The following is a 21,424-nucleotide window of genomic DNA, read 5'->3' as shown; positions in this document are numbered from 1 at the left end:
GATTAAATTGATTTAATTGTTGTAGGGCCTTGTCACTCCCAATCATCTGTGAGCCTCTAAGGTGGATGTAGAGAGTGATGATTGGTAAGGAAATAATTAATTTTGTGTGTACATATATTTGTTTCCAATGTATAATTATTATTGATTCATATATAATTTTTTTTTATCAACTTTACTGAGAGAGGAGCCTAAACAAGAGGATGAGTGAGCATGTGGAGAAGACCCCAACATCCCTATCATCTCCCTCCATGCTATGACTAAAGACCTCTAGGGATTTGTTTCTTACACCTTGTGGGAAAGAGAAGATATAGGGATGGACAAACATATAGGCATTAGTGGACATATATCTTGGATTTTATGTTAGTGGACATATTCAACATACATTTTATTTATACATGATATTATATATTTGATGTATAACATATATTTGATGCATGACAATATTAGACTTACAACTTTGATGCATCGGATTGTTCATGTATGAAATTGTTAGTTATCATAATATATATCTTGTTTTTCTTGTTTATATTTTAAGTGTTTTATGTATTTCATTTTAATGTAATTTGCATCCAAAATAAGGGCCCAACAATCATTATAATAAGCTTTGATAATATCTTTTGACATGTGATTAAGGCTATGAGATTAATTTGAATTTAAATTGTAAAAGTTATGAGTACTTTTGATTGTGAGTAACTTATTTGGAGTTTTTGTTGGGATGAAAATAGAAAAACTTGAATTCTTATTACTATTATACAATTAACATTAAAATTGAATCCTGAGTAGGTTGCATTAAATAGATGTCTAAGCTTGAATCTTAGTGTCATCATAAACATATTAAGAGTTTATATATGTTTTATCTTCACAACATGAGAAGACTTGAAATAAAGTTTTTAATTTATTCATGCTTATCCATCTCTTCGAGAACTTCATTCATGGAAACACATTATATATACTCTTCTTATGATTCCTATAGCTATAGTTGTTGCATCTTTTCTTACATATCTTTTGTGTGTCATTATCCACAATGAATTGACTACACTATCTCTGACCTCCTTTATATGGTGATGGATTCTACACCCCTAGGATGTCATCTTTAACTTCATGTATCTTTATCATTCTTACAAGAATTGACACACAATGTTTAGTAACTCCTAGCATCAATTCCATTCGGTGTTTCCAAAAATGTTTGAGTGATCAACATGATGGGATGAGCAAGGCATTAGTGGACATATATCTTGGATTTTATGTTAGTGGACATATTCAACATACATTTTATTTATACATGATATTATATATTTGATGTATGACATATATTTGATGCATGACAATATTAGACTTACAACTTTGATGCATCGGATTGTTCATGTATGACATTGTTAGTTATCATACTATATATCTTGTTTTTCTTGTTTATATTTTAAGTGTTTTATGTATTTCATTTTAATGTAATTTGCATCCAAAATAAGGGCCCAACAGTCACTATAATAAGCTTTGATAATATCTTTTGACATGTGATTAAGGCTATGAGGTTAATTTGAATTTAAATTGTAAAATTTATGAGTACTTTTGATTGTGAGTAACTTATTTGGAGTTTTTGTTGAGATGAAAATAGTGAAACTTGAATTCTTATTACTATTATACAATTAACATTAAAAATTGAATCTTGAGTAGTTTGCATTATATAAATGTCTAAGCTTGAATCTTAGTGTCATCATAAACATATCAAGAGTTTATATATGTTTTATCTTCACAACATAAGAAGACTTGAAATAAAGTTTTTAATTTATTCATGCTTATCCATCTCTTCGAGAACTTCATTCATGGAAACACATTAAATATGCTCTTCTTATGATTCTTGTAGCTATAGTTGTTGCATCTTTTCTTACATATCTTTTGTGTGTCATTATCCACTATGAATTGACTACACTATCTTTGACCTCCTTTATATGGTGATGGATTCTACACCCCTAGGATGTCATCTTTAAATTCGTGTATCTTTATCATTCTTACAAGTATTGACACACAATGTTTAGTGACTCCTAGCATCAATTCCATTTGGTGTTTCCAAAAATGTTTGAGTGATCAACATGATGTGACGAGCATGGGATTAGGGTTTACCCAGCCACTCAAAGATAATAGAGAAGATAGTTTGATACCATGATGAATATTTAGAGAGATTCAACAGTTGGCAATATTGCATTGGCCAACACTACAAGTTTCAGCATTTCCTGAGATGGGGCCACAAAATCAAAATAGAATCAAAACTCTAAAAAGAGAGAGAGATATGTTATTTTATGTTTCAAAAATACAATCTTTTAGCACCCAAAATTGCATCCATACTTTGCATGAGCTCCAAGATATTCCCATCAAAGATCATTGCCCTATGGCATCTAGTACCTCTTAGGGTCAATTCCATCTAGTGTACCGAGAACTTTTAAGCAATCAATGGGGAAGGACAAGCTTGGGACTAGGGTTTACCTAGCCATTTAGAGCAAATAGAGAAGATAGTTTGATCCCTTAACAAAAAGTTAAAGAGACTCACTAGTTGGCAACATTATTCTGGCCAACACTACAAGTTTCAACATCATCCAAGATGGGGCCACAAAATCAAAAGGGAATCAAAAATTCAAAAAGAGAGAGACATTATGGTAGGTGTTGAAAACACAATCCTATAGCACCCAATGATACATCTATACCTTACACGAGATTTGAGATATGCCTCATCAAAGATCACTTCCCTATGGCATTAAGTGACTCTCAAGGTCAATTCTATCTAGCATGCTCGTGAACATTTGACCAATCAATAGGATGAGAACAGATTGGAACTAGGGTTTACCTAGCCACTCAAAGCTAATGGAGTAGACAATTTGATCCCAAATGGTTAGAGATTCATAGTTGGTGACTTTGTACTGGCCACAACTACAAGTTTCAGCATCACCTGAGATAGGGTTGCAAAATTGAAACATAATCAAATCTCCAAAAATCAAGAGAGGTTATTGTAGGTTTCAACAACATGATCGTATAGAATCCAATATTGCATCCATACCTTACACGATCTTTGAGATATGCACCATCAAGGATTGCTTCCATATGGCATTTAGTGACTCTCAAGGTCAATTTCATCTTGCGTACCCAAGAACATTTGAGGGATCAACAGAACAGGACAAGGACGTAACATAGAATAAATGTATAGTTTAAAATGAAATATAAATCAAAGACTAAATAATCTTTAAAAAATTGATTGCCAGATTGGATCTAATTTAAGAAAAGTCAACAAATTTTTTAACTAGACAATAATGGATCTAATTTAGGATAAGTCAACAAATATTTCAAGTAGATAATAATATTCATATCTTTATATTAATGATATTAACTTGTATGTACAACTTATTTATGAAAGACACCAATAATTATCTCTGAAAGGCACCAGTATCTATAAATGTTACATCAAATCATTTTGTAATTATATTCATTATAATAAACTGGCCAGTTCTGCTCTACATTTTATTGTCTCAAGTATTTCCTCACGGTCCAACTTGCAAACCTTCCAAAGAGTCTTATTATGTGGTTTTCCTCCATATTTGATCAAGTGGACATTTGATGCGACAACAAGGTTTGAATAATGAAGAATCTTCCTCTTTGTTTGCCATTCCTTGAATAACCACAAGTTAGGGTTCTTCATAGAATATGGTCTAAGTCATGTACCAATTACAACCACTGCACCTATATGGTACTCTAAACCTTCATCATCTATAATCAAGTGATCCAAAAAAATAATAGCCTGGTATATCATCTACTTTATATGTTGATGTTGTGCCTTCAACATGACATGATGGAGTGTATACATCATTGGACATAAAAATTGGCATCTCTTCAACATGAGATGATGATACGACTCCAACATTGGAAGATGGCATAGCTTCACAATTCAATCATCTTCTTGAGCATAAGATCTCATTTGTTCTCTTTTTCTTTCCAATTCTTACTCTTTGTTTCTTTGTATTGGTGATTTGTGTTCCTCTTTGAAAGACAATTCTTCATTATGGCATTGCAATTTTCTTTGTTCACATAGTAGTTTCATTTGATCTCTTTTTATTGCCAAATCTCTCTCCCTCTCTTCTATTGTTTGAGTTTTTGGTTTCTTCCTTAGCATGATGATGATTTCTACACATCAAATTATTCAAACATTTGAATTACATACAATTTATAAATAACAAATCATTCAAATACATATACAAATTATAATGAAAGTTATCTCTATATAACAAAGAATATTTAAAAAGGAGTACACTAACCTTTTCTACACAAAGAATGTTCAAAAACCCTTCAAATAGTGTATCCAATGATTGAATTTGGTGTTTGCTAGCTTCCAATACCATGAAACCCATGTTTGTTGTTAGAATAGGAGAATATAATACAGACAAAAATAGAGAATATAGATTAGTAGGGACCCAAACTTTCCTCGTAATTTTGTGTTTTTGCATAGTGTGTACGCATTATGTGAAAACTCTTCCTCTCTCTCCCTCTCCCTCCCTCCCTCTCTCTCCCCCTCTATCCATTTCTCCCTCCCTCTCTCCCTACCCCATCCTCTCTCTTCTTTGCATCCTACCCTATATTCTATCTCCCATCTCTCTCTCTGCATCATATCCCATACTCTTTACCCCATCTCTCTCTCTCTCTCTCTCTCTCTCTCTCTCTATCTATCTATCTATCTATCTGTCTGTGTGTGTGTGCGCATGCATCCTATCCCATTCTCTTTCCCTAAACCATTCTCTCTCTAGCCTTCTCTCTCCATCTTCTCTCTTTTTTCCCCTACTCTCTCCCCATCCTCTACTCTTTCTCACTCTTTACCCTATCTCTCTCTTTACCTCTCTCCTTTTCTCTCTCCCTATCCATCCTCTCTACTAAAATAAAAGGCTTACAAAGTGTGTGAACACTATGTAAATCTTGAATTAAAAATGTTTTACATTGCAAACACCCACAATAGTTTGTCTGTGTTATTGCATGCACATGTTGTATAAAGCATTGGATTAAACCAAGCCTAAGGCTTGGATTTTCCTTGGGGATCCAATCCAAAGGTTTGAAGGCTCTAAACAGGTGTCAGACATGCTTTACAGCAAGCATACAAAAAATGCTTAAGTATTCTTATATGCTCTCCTTCAAGTTTCCTAGTGGTTGAGTATTGATAAAATTAGGTTACATGATATTGTAGATCTCTGTGTTAGCTATATAACCATATAATTTAATTCTAATTCATACTATTTTAAGCCTTTCAACTATAATTTCTTTTAAAAGTATGTCCATTTTCTCACAAAAATCAATATGTACTAATTGGGGTGTAGATTTTATCTTGTTCATTGAATTTTGCAACAAGTCAATTTTTTAGAAACTAGACTCCATTCTACACACTTTGAAAAGAAAAAAATTGATTTTAGGTTAGTTTTCAATAATTTCTAGGGGGAGCACATAGATATTTCATGTTTTTGGGATGTGCCCACTTACAAAATTCATTAAAAAAAATACACATTATAAATTTACCTAAAAAAATTGGGATTAACTACATAGTGTGAGGTAGCTTTTGACTAGAGCGATTAAAGGATTTCAAAAAAAAATTAAAATTTAAGGGGGGTATAATTTGCACTATGTTATGTTTTTTTTCTAAAAAAATAGTACCACTTTCTATGGCCCCCTTTTTTGAGGGCCTAAAACCAAATCATTTTGGGAAAAAGTTTTTAGTTTAGAAACTACATTCAAAGGACCACTTTTTTTTTTGTCATATCTTACACTTTTGAGCATAACTATCTTCAAATTCTTGTCGAAATTCAAAAATTGTTGATTTCAAAAAGAAAATAAAAAGTGGCCACTTATACCCCCCTTTTGGCACCACAAATTTGTGCACTTACCCTGGACATAATGTTTCCTCTTGGATATCTATGTCATTATTTCGGTGATCCCCTCCTCTATAATATTTTTTCCTCTCTCCTTTCACTGTTTTTCACTTTTGAAGCTTCCTTCCTCATTAAGTATTATTGATATGTCATTTTGAGGCTTATCCCTTGCGGAGTCCCTCCCATTCCTCTTTAGTTTCTACCCTTGCATTTTCACTAAGATCCTACATGGAACTTTCATCACCCCTTATTTTTTCTACAACTATCTCTAACCCCATTTAAGCTAAAAGGGGAGTATTCGTGATGAATCTTAAAGCCTCCCTTCCCTAATTTGTCAAGATAATAGTTGCCACTATAACTAAGTGGAGTGAGGGTGTAGCTTCTCTTATTTCCCCCTCTTCCAAAACATCCCCTATAGGGGATTTCACAATGTTAAAGCCTCCCTTTTCCTTATTAATGATAATCTGTGTACTTGGAGGAGGATAAGGAACAAAAGGGCTCTCATTCGGGATCAAAGAAGCTAATGTAGGGTCCTCTATGATAGATCCTTTCATGAATATCATTTCTATTATGAGTGACCTTCCCTTTATGGATATATTTACAAACTTAGGTTTACAGATGTTGGCATCCATATTGACAATGATAATAGGACTAGAGAACCTCAATTCAATTTCTACAAAACATACATATTTCCCTAACTTTTTACCTATTAATTGAAGAGTTTTTTTTAGTAGTTCGATGGGAATACTAGAAAAACTAATTGAAATTTGTATTATAAAGGAGCTTGGGTTTTTTAAGTTAAATAAAGGTTGTCAATCAAGGACTCTAAAATATTTACCTTTGAAAACTAGGTCATTTTTAAATAAAAATTCCTTTTCCAAACTATAGCTGCAAAAATCAATATAAAGAAAATCATTTTCCAAGATACTTACTTCTAATTTCTTACCATAAGATTATTTCAACCATATCACAATAGATTCTACCTTTGTACCTATTCTTGTCTATCTAGCATAGAGTTCATACTTCTAGCATTGTCACTGGGTATATTCTATTTCATAACCTTGAAGATCTACAATGAATATTTCCTCTTTGTCACTCGTCATTGGACTAGGGATGAATTGTTCTTATTGGTTTTTGGGGGCTTTCTTCCTAGCTAGTTTAGCTTTGGGATCTAATTTGAATTTAGGAAATTGTGATCTCATAGTCTAATCTCTTAGAGTAATGAAAGGATTAGAACCCAAATGATGTCTGGACATAGTTGATCTTGATCTTCTTGTAGAGGGAGGTTTTGACCTATGTGATTTCTAAGGATAAGAGTGGGGAAAAAAATGAGTTTTTGGTGGATAAAACATTATATCTTGTCATTTGGGTCATTTAGATTTTATAATGATCCAATCCTCATCCTGATATTAGTTTTGCATTTGGTTTACACCAAGAAACAAGATAGGAATGCTAAGGGAAAAGAAGAGGAGAAAAAAGATAAGAGTGCCAAGAAAGGGGAAGGGAAAAATTGGGGTGGGGGGGGAGGGATCCGCAACTAGGATGAGGGGGCACATTGCAACTTAAGTGAGGAAAACAATGGTTGCTAGGAATCACTTATGCTCCAACACTCATTATGATTAAGGTTAGACAGGTTGCAGTTGATTTTGATAGCCTCCCTCATCTCTCTCTAAAATATTTTGTTCTCCCTAGAAACAATTTGTGTTTTCTTCAAGAAAATATCATGTTTGGTGGAACTGGAGTGCTTTGTTAGGGCTGACTTACAAACACACTCATTTTTAGTGTCTACAACATGCTCTTTAATTCTAGTGCTAAAGGCATGACCACTCTCACCAATGTAGGGAATGCCACAAGAACACATAACTTTGTAGACCCCAAACCCCAATATAGTATCCTTGTAGTGTTTAAGAGGTGAAATGAAACTCTTCAAGGTGATCAAGGGTTTGAAGGCAAACCTAATACCTATTTTTATCAAAATCTTGGAGATCTTGTGGGAGATGCCAAATACATAATGGAGATTGATAAAAGGGTTAGCCTTAGGAAGAGAGGGAGTGGGCCTAGGAAAATAATAAATGAAGGATCTAGCTTGGCGAAAAGCTCTAGAGATTTTCTTTTTGGAATAACCATTAAGCATAAAAACATGACAAAGATGAGTGAGTTCTAGATCCAAGTGGTCTTTTTTGTCTAATCTGATAGGCTTTCAGTGCAAGGGTTTTGAGGAAGTCCATTTTTTGTCTAAGGTGGTGGTGAGAGGTAGCATGAAGATACACGTCACTATGGGTGGCTTTGCAAACAAACCCATGACTAAGAGAGCCATTAGATTTCATGTGGATCATGATATCAAGGAATGTCAAGTGCTAATCAAACTCAACCTCCATGGTGAAGGAAATTCAAGGAGTGACATTGTTGAGGTGAGCATTAAACGCCTCTGACCTATCAAGACTATGGGGCCAACAAACATTGGTGTCATCCATGTAATGTTGCCACCACTTGGGCTAGAGGGGAAAATATCTCAAGGCAATGTCCTTAAATTGCTCCGTGTATAAGTTTGCAATCAAAGGAGAGAGGGGTGAGCCCATGGCCACACCCTCAAATTTCTTATAAATGATGTCTTGGAAAGAAAAGAAGGTGTCCAATGCAAGCACAACTCAGCAAGGGAAGTGATCTCCTCATTTACCTTATGCTTGATGATCTTAATAGCATCAAGAAGGGGAATTCTAGTGAAGAGAGAGACCACATCAAAGCTCGCTAAAATGTCATTACTATCACACCTAGCATTCTAGAGTTCTTGGAAATCAACATTACCCACAAAAGGGGCCAAATGTTTAGCAAGAAAGGAGGCCAACTTGTAGCTGGGGGAGCCTATGGTATCTATAATGGACCTTAATGGAATGTTTTCCTTGTGGATTTTAGGTACACCATAGATGCAAGGGGTTAAATCATTAATGGGACAAAGATTTTTTTTTGTCTCACCATCAGAAGAAGAGTTAGCAATAGCTACTTTGACCTTCTTCATAATCTTGGTACAAGGATTGTGGGAGACAACTCCATAGCTATAGGTATCTAATAGAATATCACATGCATCTTGAAAATGTAGTTTGACTTGTTCAAGATTACAGTGGCATTTATCTTATTTGCTTTGGATTTAATGAGATCATGATTCTAAAAAATATTCTTAAAGGCTACGACCTCATCTTTGGGGATGTTGCACCTAGGAGGCTTGGCCCATCTAAGAGAAAAAATACTATCCCACCTAACTTCCTCAGCAATAGAGGCAGAAAAAGAATGAATTATATTCTCTAACTCAATAAGGAAGTCAATGAGTGGAATGGTGCACAGAGATAAAGAGAAATTTAGACCCCTCTTGAGAAAGTTGAAAGCAAGGGGTTCAAGATGGCATTAGATTAATTGACCATTGACTTGGACTTCAAATTCAATGGGACGAGATGAGGACCCACCACAGGGAACAAGGTGGTTAACCAAAGATGAAAGTGGGGAATGAGAAAATAGGCACAAAGGTCGAACCAAGTTCAAAGGAGAGAGATGGAAGGGAGAAATGGCTAACTCCATGGGGGAACAAGGATAGTGAGTAGGGAGAGGAAACTAGTAGGTCCAAGAGAGACAAGTGTTGCATCAAAGGTTGATGCACAACAAATAAAGATACATAGAGACCCATCCATAGGACAATGGCTATGCAGTTGTTATTTAGATAATGTACCAGGGGGGAATTAGTATACTTAGTGTTTTTTTAAAGCCTCCCCTTGGTATGTTATCTAAATAACTAATTGCATGGTCATTGTACATCCATAGTGACACAAGTCTGACCATGTGGAGACTCATTAATCACAACACCTACACAAGGAGGGAGTTTAGTGGGTGGAACTCGAGGCCCACAAGGCATATTAGAGATGACAACAAAACACAACCTAGTATCAGAGCAATAAATGCTACCCACAAAGAATGTTGGAAGAGAGAGAATAGAGGAGCACATACCTAGTGACCCAATCAGAATGTTGCAAGATTATCATTGTTGGTCAGCACGTTCATTGTGGTCTACAGTTCCATCACTACTCCCAATGCAAATGTCCTCAATGCTACCAAAATGAAAACCATCCCACCAACATTCCTCTCCTTGCACTTAGAAGGCTAAGGTGAATGTTGGTGGAAATTAATTTTCCTTTCTATAAAATATGTCCTAAAAGTTCAAATTCACTACTTCTCTAGTTCCACCAAACACCATATTTTCTTAGAGGAAACTCAAATTGTGTCTAGGGAAGACAACATCTTTAAGAGAGAGATGACAATACAATGCATTTGGTCTCAAATTGCATCGGAAATTTGTGATGGTGGTGTAATTTGTGGTGATTTTTATGTTTTTTTTGCAATATTCCCCAACACCATCACAATATCAACATTGTTGTCAACATGATTATAAACGTAAAAAAAAAATAATAAATGGCCTCATTCTCTATTGGTTTTGATCGATTGTGGAGCTATGCACGAAAGAGGTGGAGAGCTCTGAATGAGGGTGGAGAGCTCTGAACTTTGTCGTGCCCTTGTGATAGGTGTTTTTTGTTGACATGCCCTTGTGATCTCCACGCCCTTGTAGCTCTACAATTTTATTCAAGGGGAGAAGAGGTATGTAAGCTTGGCGCTGCCTATAAAATGGAGCAAATATGAAACCATCCACTTGTTTCTTTGTGCTTGTACACAAACTAGAAGAAGAATAAAATGATTCCCTACAACTTTAGAATTAAAAAACACTTCCTAGAGTATAAGATGGTACTCCCTCCTACAATTAATCCCCTCCACCTTCGTTTGACAAGTCTAGCAATAAGATTCACCTATATTTTCTTTGATCTGTGTGTCTCTACAATGTCACTTCTCATAGGAATTGATTTTCATATGAATAATCTGTAGGTCACACTAGAATTGGCTAAACCATCAGAAAAACTATTCCTTTCTTTGTAGATGTGGTTAATTGTAACCTACTCAAATTTGTACTATTTTTGGATTTGAGTATGTCGGAGTTTTTAATTATCTATATTTTTCTAAATATTTATTATTTTATTTATAGGTTATAATCCTTGTTAACAAACAAGTATATAAAAAATTTCTAAGTGAAATTATTTTGGAATGATTCTAGTGTGACCTATAGATGATTTGTCTGGAAATTAATTCCTATAAGAAGTGACATTCGCAGAGATGCACAAATCAAAAAAAATATGTGTCAATCTTATTGTTAGACTAGTCAAACAAAGGTGGAGGGGATAATTGCAGGAGGGAGTACCATCAAGTATACTCCAGGAAGTGTTTTTTAATTCTAAAGTTGTAGGGCATCATTTTCTTCTTCTTCTAGTTTGCGCACAAGCACAAAGAAACAAGTGGATAGTTTTAACTTTGGTCCATTTTATATGCAGCCCCAAGCTACATACCTCTTCTCCCCTCAAAGAAAATTGTAGAGCTACAAGGGCAGGAAGATCACATGGGGATGGCAATGAAAAGCACCAATCATAAGGGCACGATAACGTTCAGAGCTCTCCACCCTCGTTTGGAGCTCTCCACCTATTTTGTGCGTAGCTCCACAATTGATCAAAACAAATGGGGAATGATGTCATTTTTAATTTTTTTTATGTTTATAATTGTAACGTTTGTATTACAATGGCGTCAAGGACAATTGCAAAAAAAAACATAAAAATCAACACAAATTACACCGCCATCACAAACTGTCATTGCAATTTGACCCCAAATGTTGTAGTGTCATCTCTCTCTTAAAGATGGTGTCCTCTCTAGACACAATTTGATTTTCCTCTAAGAAAATATCTATTGTTTGGTGGAACTAGAGTACAGAGTTACAATACATTTGACCATTAAAAATTAACTTTTGTTGGCCTAGTTTAAGCGATAGGCTATTTGTGGGAACTTTGTTCCTGAAAATTTATTTTTTGCTGAAAAAGTTGTCAGTTGGCCGAAAAAGTTGTGAGTTTGGTCATAAAATTGTAAATCATTCCCTTTAATTATTTATTATCTCACTCCACTTTTAACTCTTGTTTTGATATTTATTAGTTGTTATCTCCACTTTTAACTATTCTTTTTTCTTTTTCTATTTATTTCAGAAAAAATTATGTGTGATCTATACCTTAGCTCAACTCATGTTGTGATCTCTATTTATTTAACTTTTGATTTTTAACATTCATTTAGATATTAGTTTTTAATACCTTGCTATTTATACCAGAGATTCGAATAATTCTAACAATGAATTTCTTCATAGACTCCCCAGCAAAGTCACCATTTTGTTGGTATTTTAAAATGGACTAAAACTACTAAGCAGTAAAGTGCTTAATACCAAGATGACAGTACTCATACAATCTAAAGACTAGCCAATTCTTGTTAACAATTGCATGTGCAAAGCATTTGGGCCCAACTTCAACAAAACCAAAGGTGGTTTTCTACTCTTCTGGCTCTACAAAACCAGGGTGGGTATACCCAGGGATGATTCAAGACTAGGAAAACTATATGAGGATTATTTCTAGTTTCATTCTGATTCTCATCTCAAATCCTCAAATACATACACAATTATTGATAACTTGATAAACACATCCCATATAACAGATAGGCCAAAAATTCTTCTATAGATCTGCAGATGTTCTCCACAATAGTGGCTAACTGAAGCTAAAACATTCCATGCAGACAAGTATAGGCCAACTTTTAAGATCTATAGGAAACAAAAGTAAAATTGATTTAACTTTTCATTTTGACAACCATTTGTGATATATTCCTCTTTCAATTGGATCAAATTTGATCAGTGCCTAATCCATTGGGGTTTAGAGTCTACATCAAATCCTTAGATCTGATTTGTTGCCTTACAAAAAAGTTTATCAGCAATTCTTATCAGAATTTTATCATTCAAAACCCTTTCCACTACTATAGCAACCTTACCACATTCACCAAAACTTTTACTTAATCCATTGAATTAACAGTAGTGATAAACAAATATACAACCTAACTGGATTGCATTCAATTGGATAGGCCTTTACCTATACAACATCAAGATAACCAAGTAATCAAAAGGAAACAAAGTTTAGAAAGAACTGATATGGGGACAATTCAAAATTTGTCTTCATTTTCCTTGAAAATTGTATACAATTTACAATAGACTCAAAATGACCTTTAGAAAGAAACACATATCATTCTGTATTCATGTATTCTCAGAGAAATGATAGAGAAAATACATCACAAACTTGCTTTCAAAACATTGGACCAAAGACAGACTAAGCATATCACTTAGAAAACTAGAATTTGGACCATTCTTTAGCCTTGGAATCTCACTTAAATAGTGTGAGATGCAACAAGCTTCAAGCTAAGAGAAAGTGACAAGTGTCTTTTACAAAAGGAAGACACAGACATCTGTCAAAAAGACTAATGAGAAGTTATGCCAATCGCACATTCTCTTGCAGGCTTCTGCCTATCACCTTCTTTCATTGATTTTGCTCCAACGGTGATTTTGTCGTATATGTAACTGCTAAGCTTGTCCCTGACAAAATCCATTCTGATGATTGTACTCTATCCTCGACCCATGGGTTTTGTCAAGATAACTACTTTTTGAAATTCATCCTTACTTCCCACTCTTCTCTGATCATGCTAGGCTTTAGAAATAGTGGAAAAGTTACTTAGTGCACAACCTTGGAGCAGGGAGACGATGTGGCTGTCAAATATAACAAAATGTGTAACTTCTGCTTCCCAGCCACGTCTACTTTCTTAACCACCCTTTGACCAAAATTTTCCATCCACTGATATAACAAGGGTGCAGGCTAACAAAAAGCGAGAAAGATCATACCCGTGAGTATGAAATCTTCCTCATCTTTCTCAAAAACTATGCACAAGACCCCACACATTTATGCTACCCTGGCATTAGGCTATGATATCTTGAATTTTTTTTTTTAAGATTATGTTACTGCTAAGAGGGCTGTTATCTTACCAGGTTCATTCATTATCCTTCTCAAAACCTTGGTTATTTGACTACGACATCTTACCATAATTTCAAAGAGATGAAACTTTAAGAAAACACTTAGGATTACTAGTTTTCCTCTATCAAAAATCCAAATACTTCTACACGGGACAAAACATTTCTTTTTTGCAAACCAGTTCGGACTGGTATGTGGGATATTACAATCCTAGGCCCAAGTATTTTTGCCTAGTAATCCCTCTGCTATCCACAACCCAAGATCTAGTGAACTCTTTGGAACCATCCCTTGATTAAACCATACAAGACTGAATTTTTTTTCGAAAACTATGGCATGAGAACTTACTTGGAGTTTTTTGCTCTTCGTAATTCTGCAACTTATCTTTGAACCAATCGCTTCACACGCGTGCTAGATTTATCTCAGTTTTTTTAGTAATTATCTTCGTTCAGAAAAGATTTCAAAATCTTTGTTCATGCAAGGTGAAACTAAGAAAATCTTGCCTATTATACTCTGTTATTAACTTCACATGCGAAACTTTTCACATCTTATTAATGTGCAGAATGCCACCACCTTTAGTATTTAAAACTTTGCTGTCAATCTTAAAATTATACGATCATTGGGTACAGAGAGAGACAACTAGCTATCACACTTAACAAGTTGGCCCTCTAATCCAATGAGAATCTCCCATGTACACAGCTCTTCCCTTGATGGCACTTCTATTTGGATCCACTGGCAACTGAGGACACGTGTCGATAGGTCACTACTTCGCTATGTATAAAGAACGAGCACCTTGCCATAGAAAAGCAGCGATAGCCATCGATCTAATCTTAATCTAGCAGATGATATGTTACTGTACTTTCTTAGAAAGATGGCAGTGGGCCCTTATTCGCTATGTCACTATACGTATCTCCCTAGCAACTCTTCATGGCGAGAAGATGATGGCCGTTGATCTGAGATCGAATCAAAGGTGAGGAAGCTGCACAAAGTTTTTTGAAAAGTGGTTGTCCCTACACTCGCTATGTTGCAAAGACTAAACATCGTGCAACTCTTTATAGTGAGATGGCAAGGATCATTGATTGAAACTTGATCTGGTGATTGGGATCTCTCAAATGCTTTTATGAGTCCAAGACATTGCTGACGTAGGAGAAATTGCACTATTGGCAATCAACAAAACCTTGCTTCGAGCCTAGTTAGCCATCCACATTTCCTTAGGTCCCACCAGCTATTGGTTTTTGTGATGCCTCGCTACTTCGCTAGCAGCGAGGAGTCAGGTTTTTTCGATAGCGAGGTAGTGAGCTCCAATGACTTGAAAAGAACTCGGTGCCGTGAAATACAAAGACCTATCAAATTGTTATCATTCATGCCAACTGTTTCTGAAAAAAATTATTGCTTGTCATGCCACCTGGTCATACCATAGTTACTGATAAATTTTGAGGGCACCGTGCTTTTGATTTTGTAGCACCTCACTACTTTGCTAACGGTGATATGGTAAAATTTTTTGATAGTGAGATAACAAGATATCGAAGAAATCATCATTCCTGTGCTAATTTTTGATTGTTTCCAACTGGGTCCCTTTTCCTGATCCGACAGCATTTTCCAAGTGTCCATGACTGAATGATCAATTTAAAATTTTCCGCCTACCGTGTCTTCATCTTGTGGTCCCATTTTACATTTTTAGGCGCTCGCTACCTCACTATACATAAAAAGTGCCCATGTTTTCATAGTGAGGTAATGACAATGGTGGATCTACTTAGATCGGATGGTTGGGGAATTTGAGAGGAAAGGTAGCTCGGGGGTACGAAAGATAACAAGACAATAGAATATTCACCCTATTTAAAATTTCAAATATTTCACGCCTACCAATTTATGAATGGAATGAAACATAGGGTTTTCACAAAAAATTTCAAAGGGGAGCAAACAGATGACTTACCTAAAAACCCTATTATCCATTAATGGGTACAATCTAAATTTTCTATTCCTAGACAAAGGAATTTTATCAGGCAAAAATTCAGACCAACAGTGGCTCTGTTTGGGGATGCATGTCCCTTGCATGCATGGCAAGGATTTAGATCTCTAGGAAAAGCAGACCACACGCCTGACAGCAAAATTTTCCTCTCGGATAGCTTTACCAAAAGCAAGAAGCCACCACTAAGATTATGCATAAACGATGGCCTCGGGCCACCAAAATTCAACAAAAACTTTTACCTCTGTCATAAATCTGATTCTCATCTGAACATACATGAGGTAAACTGAAAACATTTCTTCTATCAATTTCACCAATCAGCTTAGCATCATGAATCAACTCTCATGGTAAAACTAGAACTACAACTTCACCTTCATAATGCACATAAAAACTAAATTCACTTTCAACCACTTGCTCATTATAAAGGTTCTGATTAGTATTCTCAAACATATCAGACTGAAAATCCTCTTCATTTAATGACTTATGCATGCTATCAATCTCGAATATGAAAGTTTCATATTCAACTTGAGGAAGAGGATCACTCATACCTTCAAATTATGTATCCTTGTGCATATCCGGATGGTACTCTGAAGAACAATCTGACTGGTACTCACATATATCATCAATGTCAGAATCTGAAACTAATCCGAGATCTTTAAGTGATTCTCTGAGATCAACAAGTGGGTTAGTCACCTCATTAGAATATTCATCATAAAATTAATTACAAGGTGAATTCTGACTTTCAGCATCTTCATCAGACACCTTGTCATAAATTTCATAAGATGCCATCTCAACAATACTTTCACCATCATATCCAGAAGTAGAACAATCTAATCCCTCACAATAGTAAGATAATGCATCATCATTAAACTCATTCTCAACTAAATCTAGACTCTCTAGGTCTTCTTCAAATAGAGGATTGATAACTCCATGCAATGACCCTCTTTGAACATTTTGACAGAAATTAGGTTGATCATCCTCACAAGCATCATCATATATAAGTGTTATCATATACTTTAAATTCACTACCCATTTTATCCTCATGGAAAATTTCATCGTATGAAGAAAAGTCAGAACTATATGAAGAATCCTTGTCTATTTCTTCTATCAAATATATAGTGTCCATAATTACATCCTCTTTATTAGCTTGTTTAGGATAACCATTATAAACAGACTGTGATTCATTCCTAAACATCCCACTATATGCTCGATCTTTATTGTCTGATATAAAAGCACTTGACAACTCTTCCTTGAAATCTCCATATTCAAAGTTATTAGCATCAACTGACCTTACCATCTATTTATCTTCATACTTTGTGGATAAATCACTTTCATATTTTTCATTTGCTAACTGATTCGTGTAACACAAAAACTAAGATGCACTTTCTTTTTCATATTCAAAAGAGGAATTCATATGCTTATCTTCAAATGAGTGTTCACTATCATCATTACTCTCTTCCTCCCATTCAGTATCAGACTCATATGAAGTTAAACATATTGTGTCATTGTCCTCACTGTGATTCAAGTTACCACTCTCATCATCTCCTTCATACAATTCATCTTGATAACACACTGGGTCAACAATTTCATTATCATCATTTAAAAACTGGCTTCCAACTTCTTCATCCTTATGTAAAGATGCATATTTTTCCTTTTTAATTTTTAAAACATTCTCAGCATGATACCACCTCTCAATAAGATAGTTCATTTCTTGCACGTTTTTCTGATCAACCTTATCATCTCGTGTTATCTCTTCATGGTCTGGTGGATCAATAACATCAGGTCCATGATCAGAAGGATAACTTTCAATTTTCTCATTAGCACAAAACTGAGATCTAGGTGCAGCAACTTCATTAGCAATAGAATCATATATACAATCAATATCACAAGAACTTGCTAATGTATCTAATTCTTGATCTCCAATATCAACACATTGCTGAACCCTATCAAGGTCTGAGATACATCCTATTGTTGTAGCATCATGAGCATGTGTGTTGTCATTTGTAACCAAGCTAACCTTGCCTACACACATATTCTAATCAAAATTTTCCATTTGATTAAAACCTACAGTAGGGGTATGGATATGCTTATTTGAAACTAAAGCATCAACACCATATTCATCCTTTCTTTCAAATACATTATACTAGCAATCATACATAGAAAAATGACCTTTAGTCAATCCGTATCTCAAGTTATTTTCAATATCCCTAGTGGTCACAAAAGCCTAATATAATGTCTGTGGTTCTTTGTCCCTTAGTAGATAATTCATTTTCTTGTCAAATGCATCAAAATACACTGCTAAACACATTTGATCATCAAGTCTATAATTCTTAGGGATTTCATTCAAAACTCTTGCAAATTTGATGTTAAAATGAGAAACAAGTTCATCACTCTAAATATGAATCTTCAAGAACTTATCATAAGAGTCAGATACACTTACCCTTTCTCCAAATTGCTCCATGAAGGCAGAATGCAATTTACCCCAAGATGAAATAGAACATGCTGGCAAAAAAGAAAACCAGTCTCTAGCATCACCTTCTAAGGTTTGGACAAATAATTTCATATGCAAGTCCTCATGAGAAATTTCATAGTCACCCATCAAATCAGCAAACAACTCAACATGGTGATTGGCTATAACAAGATGGTTTCCACTGAACTTAGGCAAACTTTTTCTAACATCATTGGGAATGACATTTGGGAAACCATGAATACCATTAAAACTTAATGGCATATATACTGCTTGGTAGAAATGGATCTAGGAATTTCATTAACTGACTGCATACTGGATGAAATGAATCTTGACATTCTTAACAAATTTGAACCTCATTCACCCATATTCTAATCTGTAATTTGCGACAAATCTACACCCTTCTACCAATGAATCACTTAAAATTATACACTTCACAAACTTAGAAACAACAACTGAAACTAATCTAATGAAATGTATAACCTTAAAACTATTCTCCTCTTCTCAGTGCTGAAACTTCACTTGACGGAGAACACACTTGTATAAGAATCAATTCTCATAAAAGGAAAATACGCAAAAATGAGAATACCTTTAATGTTGTTGCATGAAACCGCTGATCTGTTGATTGGTCTGGTGCTAACATGAATTCCTTCTACCACTGATCATAACCTTACAGAGTCGCCATCTCCTTGAGGAGAGAAATGAAATCACAGCAGTGATTTGCATTTATCATTTCAAAATTTTGTTACAGCAAATCAAACAACACTTTGAAACTTACTAGTCAGACACTTATATACTCTCTCCTCTGTTTAAAATTTCAACACTACTTTCAGATCTGTCTGACTGAACTGAAAACTCTTGAAGACAATTTATACATCACCGATCTACAATGGTTCAGAGATCCTTTTGAGAGAGTTGCCACTCACTATTGTGAAAAAGATTTTAAACATGATTCATAACACTACAAATCTGAACTGAATTGTCAACTTTGTAAAATTTTGCAAATCTTCAAAACACTTAGAAGAGAGAAACCTTTATTCAACAATTCTGACTCTAATCTTACAGCAGTATTCTGAAAACCACAATCGACTGAATTGATTGAAAATAACACTTAATAACAACATAATCTGCATTCAATCTTGAAGAATACTACTGCAACTGGATAAAACCTTACTAGGAGACATGAATCTTCAACAAAGAAATGGAAAACACTTCATGACCTTTCTATTTATACCAGAGATTCTAGTAATTCTAACAATGAATTTCTTCATAGACTCCCTAGCAAAGTCGCCATTTTGTTGGTGTTTTAAAATGGACTAAAACTACTAAGTAGCAAAATGCTTAATACCAAGATGACAGTACTCATACAATCTAAAGACTAGCCAATTCTTGTTAACAATTGCATGTGCAAAGCATTTGGGCCCAACTTCAACAAAACTAAAGGTGGTTTTCTACTCTTTTGGCTCTACAAAACTAGGGTGGGTATACCCAGGGATGATTCAAGACTAGGAAAACTGTATGAGGATTATTTCTAGTTTTATTCTGATTCTTATCTCAAATCCTCGAATACATACACAATTCTTGATAACTTGATAAACACATCCCATATAACAGATATGGCCAAAAATTCTTCTATAGATCTGCAGATGTTCTCAACAATAGTGGCTAACTAAAGCTAAAACATTCCATGCAGACAAGTACAGGCCAACTTTTAAGATCTACAGGAAACAAAAGTAAAATTGATTTAATTCTTCATTTTGACAACCATTTGTGATATATTCCTCTTTCAGTTGGATCAAATTTGATCAGTGCCTAATCCATTGGGGTTCAAAGTCTACAGCAAATCCTTAGATCTGATTTGTTGCCTTACAACAAAGTTTATCAGCAATTCTTATCAGAATTTTATCATTCAAAACCCTTTCCACTACTATAGCAACCTTACCACATTCACCAAAACTTTTACTTAATCCATTGAATTAACAGTAGTGATAAGCAGATATACAACCTAACTGGATTGCATTTAATTGCACAAGCCTTTACCTATACAACATCAAGATAACCAAGTAATCAAAAGGAAACAAAGTTTAGAAAGAACTGATATGGGGACAGTTCAAAATTTGTATTCATTTTCCTTGAAAATTGTATACAATTTACAACAGACTCAAAATGACCTTCAGAAAGAAACACATATCATTCTGTATTCATGTATTCTCAGAGAAATGATAGAGAAAATACATTACAAACTTGCTTTCAAAACATTGGACCAAAGACAGACTAAGCATATCACTTAGAAAAATAGAATTCGGACCATTCTTTAGCTTTGGAATCTCACTTAAATAGTGTGAGATGCAACAAGCTTCAGGCTAAGAGAAAGTGACAAGTGTCTTTTACAAAAGGAAGACACAGACATCTGTCAAAAAGACTAACAGGAAGTTATGCCAATCACACATTCTCTTGCGGGCTTTTTCCTATCACCTTCTTTCATTGATTTTGCTCCAACGATGACTCTGTCGTATATGTAACTGCTAAGCTTGTCCCTGACAAAATCCATTTTGATGATTGCACTCTATCCTCAACCCGTGGGTTTTTTCAAGATAACTGCTTTGTAAAATTCATCCTTACTTCCCACTCTTCTTTAATCATGGCAGGCTTCAGAAATAGTGGAAAAGTTACTTAGTGCGCAACCTTGGAGCAGGGAGACGATGTGGCTATCAAATATAACAAAATGGGTAACTTCTGCTCCCCAGCCATGTCTGTTTTCTTAACCACCCTTTGACCAAAATTTTCCATCCACTGATACAACAAGGGTGTAGGCTAACAAAAAGCGAGAAAGATCATACTCGTGACTATGAAATCTTCCTCATCTTCCTCAATAACTATGCATAGGACCCCACACATTTCTGCTACCCTGGCATCAAGCTATGATATCTTGAAAATTTCTTTAAAAGATGATGTTACTGCTGAGAGGGTTGTTATCTTACCAGGTTCATTCATTATCCTTCTCAAAAGCTTAGTTATTTGACTATGACATCTTACCATAGTTTCAAAGAGATGAAACTTTAAGAAAACACTTAGGATTACTAGTTTTCCTCTATCAAAAATCCAAATACTTCTACACGGGACAAAACATTTCTTTTCTGCA

This window comes from Cupressus sempervirens, chromosome 9 (assembly GCF_028749045.1).
Source record: "Cupressus sempervirens isolate cs-2001-9-10 chromosome 9, ASM2874904v1, whole genome shotgun sequence".
NCBI classification, from domain to species: Eukaryota; Viridiplantae; Streptophyta; class Pinopsida; order Cupressales; family Cupressaceae; genus Cupressus; species Cupressus sempervirens.
Note: the sequence above shows the minus strand (reverse complement) of the source record.